Here is an 11,047-nt window from a genome sequence, read left to right as displayed (position 1 = left end):
GGAAGGAAGGAAGGAAGGAAGGAAGGAAGGAAGGAAGGAAGGAAGGAAGGGGGAGGGAGGGAAGGAAGCCGGGTGCAGTGGTGTGCACCTGTCGCCCCAGGTACTTGGGAGGCTGGGAGGCAGAGGTGGGAGGATTGCTTGAGTCTGGGAGGTGGAGGCTACAGTGAGCCAAGATCACAGCACTGCACTCCAGCCTGAGCGACAGACCGAGACCCTGTCTCAAAAAAAAATAAAGTTAAATATATAGAAACAGAGAGTTACCGGGGTAAAGGAAATAAAATGATGGTCAAAGGGTACAAAATTTCGGTTACGTAGGATAAATAAGCCGAGAGATCTAACAAACAGTGTGGGAACGACAGTTAAAAATATTATAAACCTGAAATTTGTTAAGAGAGATTTAAGACGTTTTCATCACACACAATAAAGATTATTATGTGAGATGGTGGCTATGTTAACTCATGTTAGTTTGCTTGACTGCAGCAATCATTTCACTATGTGTATCAAACAGCCATGTTATACACCTTAAATATGCACAACAAAATAAATATTCGCACCTTTTTCATGCACAGGTCTGTGAGCATTTACAAGTATATAGCTACCTACCCACCACCACAACCAAGACACAGAGCACCTGCATCAGCTGCACACGTTCCCTGTGCAGCCTCTGTCCCCATCCACTGTGCTGCCACATAGTCAGCCTCTGTCCCCACCCGCAGCCCCACTTCCTCCACCTGCTAAAGCATTGCCTTTTCCACAGTGTCACACAAACAGTGTGCAGCCTTTGGTGAGCGAGTCCGCTCACTTCATATGATGCATATGAGATTCAGATCAGTAGCTCGTTCCTTTTTACTGCAGTAAAGTATTTCATGGGATGGATAGGCCACAATTTGGTTTTCCATTCCCTAGGCCAAGGACATTTGGGCTGTTTCCAGGTTTTGGCAATTGTCAATTAAACCACTGTCAATCATGCAGCTGGTGAACTGGCTGCAATTATATAAGGACATCAGTCACTCGGGGCAGTGGGAAGTTCATGAGAAATGGATGAGGCTTCCAGCCTTCCCTGCTTTACTCTCCACTGAATGCTGTGACCACTCCAGTGGCCCGACTCCTTGCCTGCGACCCTCACCTCAGCTTTCCTGTGAGGTTCAAATAAAACAATACCTGATCTACAATACATTATTGTAGAGAGGAAAAAATAAATAAAATAATACCTGACAGCAAAATGTAAAGTGTACAGTAGTATTTAAACTGTAGGCCAGTTTCAGTGGCTCAAACCTTTAATCCCAATGCTTTGGGAGGCTGAGGCAGGAGGATCACTTGAAGCCAGGAGGCCAAGAGCAGCCTGGACAAATAGTGAGACCCCATCTCCACAAAAAATTTAAAAAATTTAAAAATAGACGGATGTGGTAGTGCATGCCTGTAGTATCAGCTACTCAGGATGCTGAGGTGGGAGAATCACTTGAGCCCAGGAAATTGAGACTGCAGTGAGCTAGGACTGTGCCACTGCACTCCAGCCTGGGTGACAGTGTGAGACCCTATATAAAACAAAAGGTAGATTAAGAATTTTGAAAAGATACTCTAATCATATATAAAAACTTGTCAATGAAAGATCACCATACTCTGTGTGTTATTATGTATTCTGAAAAAATTTTGTTTCAGATTTGGGAATATCAAAATCAACACAAATAAATAAGTCAACTCACAAAAGTAAAACGTAGCGATTTTCCATGCATCATTCATGCAAAAAAAAAACATAAATAATAATAATTTACTCTTGTACATTTAAGAAAAATAACTACTTCTATTAAATATCCAAAGCTCATTTAAATGGACTGGAACTCACAGCACTAAATTCCAAACTAAAATTGCATGAATGATTTCAAGCTGAATACAGCAGAGGAAACAAACAAGCAAAAATGTAAATACACACTGAGCAATGAATAGCTGGTGTAAGATCTAGACTGAGCAATGAATAGCTGGTGCAAGATCCAGAACGAACAATGAATAGCTGGTGTAGGATCCAGAATGAACAATGAATAGCTGGTGTAAGGTCCAGACTGAGCAATGAATAGCTGGTGTAGGATCCAGAGGGTAAGGGGAAAAGAAACAGGGCTGGTACGGAGACTGGGAAAAGCCCCGTTTTCATGGGTAGAAGTAGGCTGAGGAAATGTCATAGGAGCTTTCTGAACCCCAAAATCCAGACACAAGACATGGAAGCATAGGTGTGGGGCTGGGCACAGTGGCTCATGCGTGTAATCCCATCACTTTGGGAGGCCAAGGTGGGAGAGTTGCTTGAGCCCTGGAGTTCAAGACCAGCCTGGGAAAGACAGTGAGACGTCCATCTCTATAAAAGAGAAAATAAAAGCAAAATTAGCCAGGTGTGGTGTTGTGCGTCTATAGTCTCAGCTACTTGGGAGGCTGAGACAGGAGAATCGTTTGAGGCCAGGAGTTCAAGGTTGTAGTGAGCTATGAGTGCACCACTGTACTCCAGCCTCGGTGACAGAGCAAGACCCTGTCTCAAAAAAAAAAAAAAAAGAAGAAGAAAGTATAGGTGAGGGAACGAGACCTAAAACACTGAAAGTTGAAAGTCAAGATTCCACGGGAAAGTCCAAAACAGAGCAGTAAGCTGAGGCAGGAGGAATTGTTTGTGTCCAGGCCAGGCAACATAATGAGAAAAAACAGAACAGTAATGACGCTGCAGTGCAGCGCTGACCCTGCAGATAACCCTCAGCTCAGCTCCCACTGCTCACCGCTGCTCTCTCTGTCCAGCAATGTGCTGATCCCTCCCCTGGCAGCCTGGGGAGGAGGTGGTTATCCTTCTCAGTGAGCCGCGAGAAGACATATTGCTTCCCTGAAGGACAGACTCTCGTAGGGAAGTCTCTAAGTCTGCAGAGGCTGGCGTTGCTTTTCATTTGCTCAAACCCACACTGCCCCACACAGTAGCTAAATTATTTTAAGGGCTTAGTAAGCACACATGAGGAGTTGCTACTGCAAAGGGGATTCTGTTTGTCAGCCCTGGTCTGACAGCTCTGTCACCTGCAAGGGCACAATAGTATTCTAACAGATATCAGGCAAGTTGGGCTAAGGCTATATATAGAGAGCGAGAGATTTTTTAAATGTATCACATGATGAACTTGCAGGACACTACACTAAGTGAAATAAGCCAGGCACAGAAAAACAAATACTGCATGATCAGTCTTACATGTGCAATGTTTAAAAGGTCAAATACATAGAAATAGAGTAGAATGGTAGTGACCAGAAGGAGAGGGATGAATAAGACTAGAGATGCAATGTGCAGCATGAGAACCATAGTTCATAGGATTGTATATGAAAAATTTTCTAAGAGAGATTTTAGGTGTTCTTACTATGCTAAAAAAAACAACAACAACAAAAAAAACTGTGAGGTGATGAATATGTTAATTTGCCTGACTGTAGTAATCATTTCACTATGTATATGTGCACCAATACATCACGTTGTGCACCTTAAATAAATATAATAAAAAGAGAAAAGACAAAATAAAATACACACTTGCACTGACTAATACATGTGTAGACAAATCAGGAAGATCTATGTTTGAAACTCGACACAGGAAATAGGAAAACAGAGAGGACTTATATTTTCTAGACCTTGTTCGTTTCTGTATTGATTGACTTTTTTCCAACAAGCATACATAACTTTGTGATTAAAAAAAAGAGAAAAGGAGGCCGGGCGCGGTGGCTCATGCCTGTAAGCCCAGCACTTTGGGAAGCGGAGGCGGGTGGATCACCTGAGGTCCGGAGTTGGAGATCAGCTGGCCAAGATGGTGAAACCCCGTCTCTACTAAAAATACAAAAATTAGCTGGGCTCCATGGCGGGCACCTGTAATCCCAGCTACTCAGGAGGCTGAGGCAGGAGAATCACTTGAACCCGGGAGGCGGAACTTGCAGTGAGCCGAGATCATGCCACTGCACTCCAGCCTGGGTGACAGAGCGAGACTCCATCTCAAAAAATATATAAATAAATAAATAAATAAACCAAGAGAAACGGGGTATTTCCTAGAAGAGATATCACATTGGTATGATTTTGGTGGCTTTGAAATAAGATGCTACTGACAGTGGGTCTCTCCGGCCTCTTCAACTCCTATCATCACACCCGTTCTCCAGGTAGCAGTACTCCCTTTTTAAAATGTCCTCCTTCCCCAATAGGTGCCAATTCTTCCTAAAGTCAGGGCATAAATTGCCTAAGGCTAGGCATGTGCTGTGCCCTGTGAGGCAGGATAGTGTTTTAACAGGAGTACAGCAGATCCCATAGGTGATCAGACCAGCATCCACCAGGGACAGAACCTACTAGGATCTAGCAGAGGAAAACACAGCCGGCGGTCCCGATGCGGCCCAGAGAACGCGTACGCCTCTCAGAGAAAGCAACTTCGCTTCGAAAACAACAAGGAATCGGCACCCAGGACATACTCACAAAACGCTGCATGGCTCAGACTCAAGGAAGAAACAGAAGTTTGGGGGATGACTGGGAATCTGAGGAGGCCTGATGCTACGGTGAGGGTGTGGTGCCAGATGCAGTGGAGAAGGAGGCTAGTACCCAAGCTGCTATGGCTGGAATAATGGTGTCCCTCCAAAATTCATGTTAGAAATTAATCCCCAGCTGGGCACCTGTAATCCCATGACTTTGGGAGGCCGAGGCAGGAGGATCTCTTGAGCCCAGGAGTTCAAGACCAGCCTGGGCAATATGGTGAAAGCCCGTCTCTACAAAAAATACAACAATTAGCCAGGTGTGGTGGTGGGCACCTGTGGCCCCCAGTTACTTCAGAGGCTGGGGTGGGAGGATCTTCTGAACCCGGGAAGTCAAGATTTGCAGTGAACCAAGATTGTGTCACTGCACTCTAGCCTGGGTGATAGAGCCAAATCCTATCTCCAAATAAATAAATAAGTATACATACATAAATAAAAATTTAAAAATAACTTAATCCTCCAAAACAACAGTATTAAGGGGTATGGTGTTTGTGGGGTAATTGAGTCATGAGGGCTTTGCCCTCATGAATGGGATTCACACCCTTGTAAAAGGGCTCCAGGTTCAAAGTGGTACTCTCTCTTGCCTATCTGCTATGGGCCATGTGAGGACATGGCAATAAGGCACCATCCTGGAAGCAGAGAGCACTTCTCACCGGGCACCAAGGCCAGTGCCTTGATCCTGGACCTCATGGCCTCCAGAGCTCTAAGAAATAAATTTCTGTTCTTTAGAAATCACCCAGTCTCAGCTGTTTTGTAGTACAAATAGACTAAGACACAAGCCCAAGTGGGGTGACCTCAGCAGGGCTCAGCAAAGGCAGAGATCAGCCCAGAAGGCAGACACCCTCCCCAGCAGAGAGAACAGAAGAGATCGGAGGTGGGGAGTGCCAAAGGATCTGAGGTTACCAAGAAAGAGACTGCATTTCAAACTGAAAGTGACTGACTGATATTAAAAATGGCAATTTCACTTTCTCTCACCAGCAAAAATGTGATTAGCAGGAAGGGAAAAGTTATAAACAAAGACAAAGGGTTTCAGAAAGTACAGTCATAATATTACCAAGACTTTGTGAGTTCTTGTGCGGAGAAGCAACCTTCTGTTGCCACTACTGCTCTTCCCTCTTTCCAGGGATGACTGCTCCTCTGGGGCCTGGAGGGCTGGTGCTGAGTCAGCTTCCCCAGCTGAGATGGGTTTTCCTAATGTGTCTATGACCCGAGAGTTCCAGGGGCCCCCAATTCCTGGACCTCTACACCTTCTGAGACAGACTATAAAGTGGATGGCCATCAAGAAAAAAGCTGTCAGTTCTTACTTTATGAGAGCCAAGTCCTTAATATAATAAGCATGCTATGTCATATGCTTGGAATTGGCTTCTTAATCCCATTTATCTTCTCCTTTTCCTGTGTTCATAATCTGATCTCTAGAACTCACCAAGAGTGTTAGAGTCAGAGCCCCTTGTCATGGTTCTTTGCCTCATCTACCTTTAAGGAATGCCCCCCAATGGTCTCCAATACTTCTGAAAGACACATTCCAAGTTAAAGCAAATTGAGAAGACTTTATTGCAAACTCACAAAGAGAAGAAAAATAGGTAAGAACTCTTCATTACAAAAGTAATGGTATGATTTTGTTTTTTGTTTGTTTGTTTGTTTACTTGACACGGAATCCACTCTATTGCCCATGCTGGAGTGCAGTGGCGTTATCTCGGCTCACTGTAATCTCTGCCTCCCGGGTTCAAGCAATTCTCTTGCCTCAGCCTCCCGAGTAGCTGGGACTACAGGCGCCCACCACCACACCCAGCTAATTTTTGTATTTTTAGTAGAGATGGGCTTTCACCACATCGGTCAGGCTGGTCTCGAACTCCTGACTTCAGGTGATCCACCCACCTTGGCCTCACAAAGTGCTGGGATTACAGGCGTGAGCTACCACGCCCAGCCAATAGCATGATTTTTGTGAGCCGTACATGGCTTGACTAAAAACCAGTGACTGAGTCACTTTCATTTTATTGCTGAAATATAAACAGTTTCACACATGAGGGAATAAATTCAATCCCACCTACATTTTTTTTTTCTTTTTCACAATTTTGGGTGCTTTTAAAAAAGCCTATCTCCTTTTGAATATATTTTTAGTTGATTCATCTTTATTGTGAGGTGTAGACACAAAATCTCAGTCTCACAGTATACTTACATTTCTAAGTTTGTTGCCAAGATGTAAACTCAGGGCTTTTACATAAAGTAGTCAGATTTTAGGTTTCTGTTTAAAACTTAGAATTCTAGAACTAAGTCAACCACCATCCCTTCAACAAACGTGGCACCAGGAGCTTCTACAGGCTGCCCCACTGAGCACAGACTCAAGTTTTCCACAGTCCCCACCACTCCCTACTACCTACTACTTTCCATCCACACCTCTCATTTATATTGCCCACCAGAAGCTCTAGGAATTGGAATTCACAGCTCCTGACTTTCAGCCTTATCTTTAAACAAATAATAAAAAAATAAACAATTCAAGTTCCTTCATCAGAGATAAGGGACATTTGAGAGCAGTCAGTTATCTGCAGGAAAAAAAAAATGGTTATTTTAGTGCCCCTTGTCCATAACAGTTGGCTATGCCCAAGAGCCAAAAGGTAGAGACAACCCAAGCTTCCCTCAGCAGACGAACGGAAAAACAAAAAGCACTATACATACACCACGGAATACTCTAGTTTAAAGAGAAAGGAAATTCTGACACACACTGCAACGTGGACAAATCTTGAAGACATTTGCTGAGTGCAATAGGGCAGTCACCAAAGGACAAACACTATGAGTCTATTTATATGAGGTTTCTACAGTAACCAAATTCACAGAAACAAAAAAATAGAACCAGGGACAAAAAAAAAAAAAAAAAACAGAGGGTGGGGGACGGGATGGGGGAGAAAGGAAAGGGGAATTAGTGTTTCATGAGTACAGAGTTTCACTTTTGCAAGATGAAAGGATTCTGGAGATTGGTTGTGCAACAATATGAGTATTAAAAGTAAGAAACTGTATTTCGCTTTACCAGATATACCAATATAAATAATAAATGGACTGAATTCTTGAAATATATGTATAAGCATAGAGAAAAGAATGGAAAACACATACCATTTTTGCCTCCAAGGTCACCCCTAAAAGAGGTGACTGAGTCGGGAGAAGTTTCTGCTCCACACAATTCTGCATCATCCATTTGTTGCAAATAACATCAGCAATTTGTTAATAAGTTACAGAAAAAGCTAAAGAGTTCCTCATAAAGAGAGTGGGGGGATAGCTCTAGCCCCCGTGTCATTTCTAAAATCAACTAAAAACAACAAGAAAGAGAAACAAAAAAGGTATCTCCACTTCTATGAAGCCACCACTCAGCAGAGGACTGACGCCCAGGTGCTTGGCACCTGGGACCTGGAAGAGGAGGGACAGGATGAGGGAGACCCTCTGTAGAACTTGGGGGAGGCAAAGAGAATCAAAGTTTTTCTAGGGCTGAAGCACAAATTAGTGGAATCGTCAACCCTGAGCCCCGCTCTCTTTGGAGCCACAAGGTCAAGTCCATGGGCAAAGGTCAAATCCATGGGCAAACCTCGAAACCTCTTTGGACACTGTGAGTGACAGCAGGAAGTGGGGAGGAAACACGGACGAGTATCTGCCAGAGCAAGTGGTTGTATGTTCCCAGTGTGGCAGAAACTGCAGGTCGAGACCAGCCTCAGCCATGCTGACACCAGTCGCTGAGAAGTACAAGTTAAATCACCCCAAATCTGTGACATGTAGGTTTTGGTGTGAGTCAAGGAGACTTCCCGTTAGTCTGGAGAGGACCACACCCCACAAAGAGGAGCACAGGGCACAAGATGAACGCAGGAAGGCAGGACTCACGCTGCCTGCCCTGCCAGCACGTCCCCAGGCCTGGGCCTGGCACTGCCCGAAACTCGCTGTCAGTCTGATGACCGATGACGCGGATATATCCTTTCTCAGAACAGGGACTTCAAGTGAGTGAAATAAAACACAGAGATGACAAAGGGAATGGTAAAACATTTTTAAAGTTTGTAATATTTATGCAGCAATTAATCATATCTAGCAGTGGGCCTAATAACTGGCATAATTTGAAAGTTGTGGTGACAGCAACTGACATTTCAGCAAATCTGTAACAATATGAAAGTATCTAATTACTAATGGTGAAAAATGTATAGGACCTACCGATAATAATGAGCTGTGTCACTCACATTCATTAGAGAAAATAAAGAAGAGAAAAGTCTTCCCATCCAAACTCACAGATCTCCCCTGAACGATATCCACAGACTCCTTGGGGATATTTGCTAGCCGCCTCCCAACCACTCTCCAAAAAATCGCTACTCCAGGAAAAATTCCATTATTTCAAGAACAGTGACCACTTTTTTTTTTAAAAGAACCATCATGAAAACTATAAAAGATAATGTCAGAGGAGAAAACAAAAAGAGGAAAGGCATATGGCAGACAAAAAGATAATGGAGAACACTGAGCGATGATGGTATACCACAAAGCAGGCACAATAATGGCTCCCAGAGATGCGCATAGCCTAAACCCCGTAAACCATACGTACATGATATGACGCAGCGCTCTCATGACGTGTGGCGGAGCTCTACGTGGCGCGGCGCTCTCATCACGTGACAGCGGCGCTCTCATGATGTACGGCGGCGCTCTCATGACGTGGGGCGGCACTCTCAGACGCGACGCGGCGCTCTCATGACGTGACGGCGGCGCTCTCATGATGTACGACGGCGCTCTCATGACGTGGCGCGGCACTCTCAGACGTGGCGCGGCGCTCTCATGACGTGGCGCTGCGCTCTGGTTTGAATGCGCCCCCAGAAAGTCGTGTGCTGGAAGCCTCGTCACCAAAGAAGTGGTATTGGAAGGTAAGGGCCTCATAAGAGGTGATTAGTTCACGAGGACACTGTGCTTCTTAATGAGTTAATGTCATTATCCAGGGAATGGGTTCGTTATTACAAGAATAGTTTTGTTATAAAAGCAGTGGCTCATGCCTCTAATCCCACCACTTTGGAAGCCTGAGGCAGGAGGATCACTTGAGGCCAGGAGTTCAAGACCAGTCTGGGCAATGCAGCGAGACTCTCTCTCTACAAAACATTTAAAAATTATCCGGATCACTTCAGGCCAGGAGTTCGAGACCAGCCTGGTGCACACCTATCATCCCAGCTATGTGGGAGACTGATGTGGGAGGATCACTTGAGCCTGGGAATTCCAGGCTACAGTGATCTGTGATTGTGCCACAGCACTCCAGCCTGGATGACAGAGAGAGACCCTGACTCTTAAAATAACAACCAAAACAAAAACAAGCAAGTTCAGCCTCTCTTGCTCTTACTGTTGCCCTCTGTGCCCCTTCTGCCTTCTGTCATGGGATGACACAGCATGAAGCCACTCACCAGATGCCAGCACTATGCTCACTGTGCGCTCAGTCTCCCGGGCCTCCAGAACGATGAGCCAAATACTTTTCTGTTCATTATAAATAACCCTGGCTGTGCCATTCTGTGATAGCCACATAAAACAGATGACACATAGCTAAGGAGAATTAAGGCAGCAGATGGAATTAAGTTTGTTAATCAGTTGACCTGAAGGTCAACTTGAATCTATCTTCTGATATATTCTATTTACTTTATTTTCCAGCTCTACTATTTTCTTATTAATTTTGGTTCACAATTTCAACTTCCAAGAGTTCTAGCTTTCAGACCACTCTTACTTGATAGACTCCTGCTGTTGCTTATCTATCTCTTTAAGTATACTGTTAGCTTTTTTCTTTTGGTTTCATTTGTCCATTGCATTATGTTTTCTCACCTTTATTTTCTTGTCTCTTGCACATTTTCCTTAAATATCTCTAGATCCTTACCTATTAATTTAACAGTGAGGCACTAAAATAACAAAGCTCTGAGAACATAGATGAAGCTTACAACCTGAAGTGGGGAGCTTCTCTTGCAGAGCTGGGTATGAAACTACCCATTTTATTGGGGATGCTCCAAATGTCAGGATAAGGAGATATTTTCTCTGGATATACCCAGTTTCTCTGGAGAGGAATCTACTAACCTTCTTTAGCAATTGGCCTCTGGCTGCTGATGTCCTGTGATCAGGCAGGTGGACTTTTTTTTTTAATTTTTGAGTCTCGCTGTTACCCAGGTTGGAGTGCAGTGGTGTAATCACAGCTCACTGGAGCCTTGACCTCCCAGACTTAGGTGATCCTCCCACCTCAGCCTCCAGAGTAGCTGGGACTAAAAGCGTGCACCACCACACCTGGCTAGTTTTTTGTGTGTTTTGTTTTTTTTTTGTTGTTTGTTTCTTTGTTTCGTAGAGACAGGGTTTTGCCATGTTGCCCAATATGGCCTTGAACTCCTGGACTCAAGAGATTCACCCATTTTCGCCTCCCAAAGTGCTGGGCTTACAGGTGTGAGCCACCAGGCAAAGCCAGGCAGGTTGACTTCCAATCCCTTTGTACCTACGCTGGCTTCTTAATTTCATCTCCCTCGGCACACACTATGGGTAGTATCTTAATCTCATCTCCCTCTGCACACACTAT

Source organism: Colobus angolensis, unplaced genomic scaffold (assembly GCF_000951035.1).
Source record: "Colobus angolensis palliatus isolate OR3802 unplaced genomic scaffold, Cang.pa_1.0 Scaffold40, whole genome shotgun sequence".
In the NCBI taxonomy this organism is placed as follows: Eukaryota; Metazoa; Chordata; class Mammalia; order Primates; family Cercopithecidae; genus Colobus; species Colobus angolensis.
Note: the sequence above shows the minus strand (reverse complement) of the source record.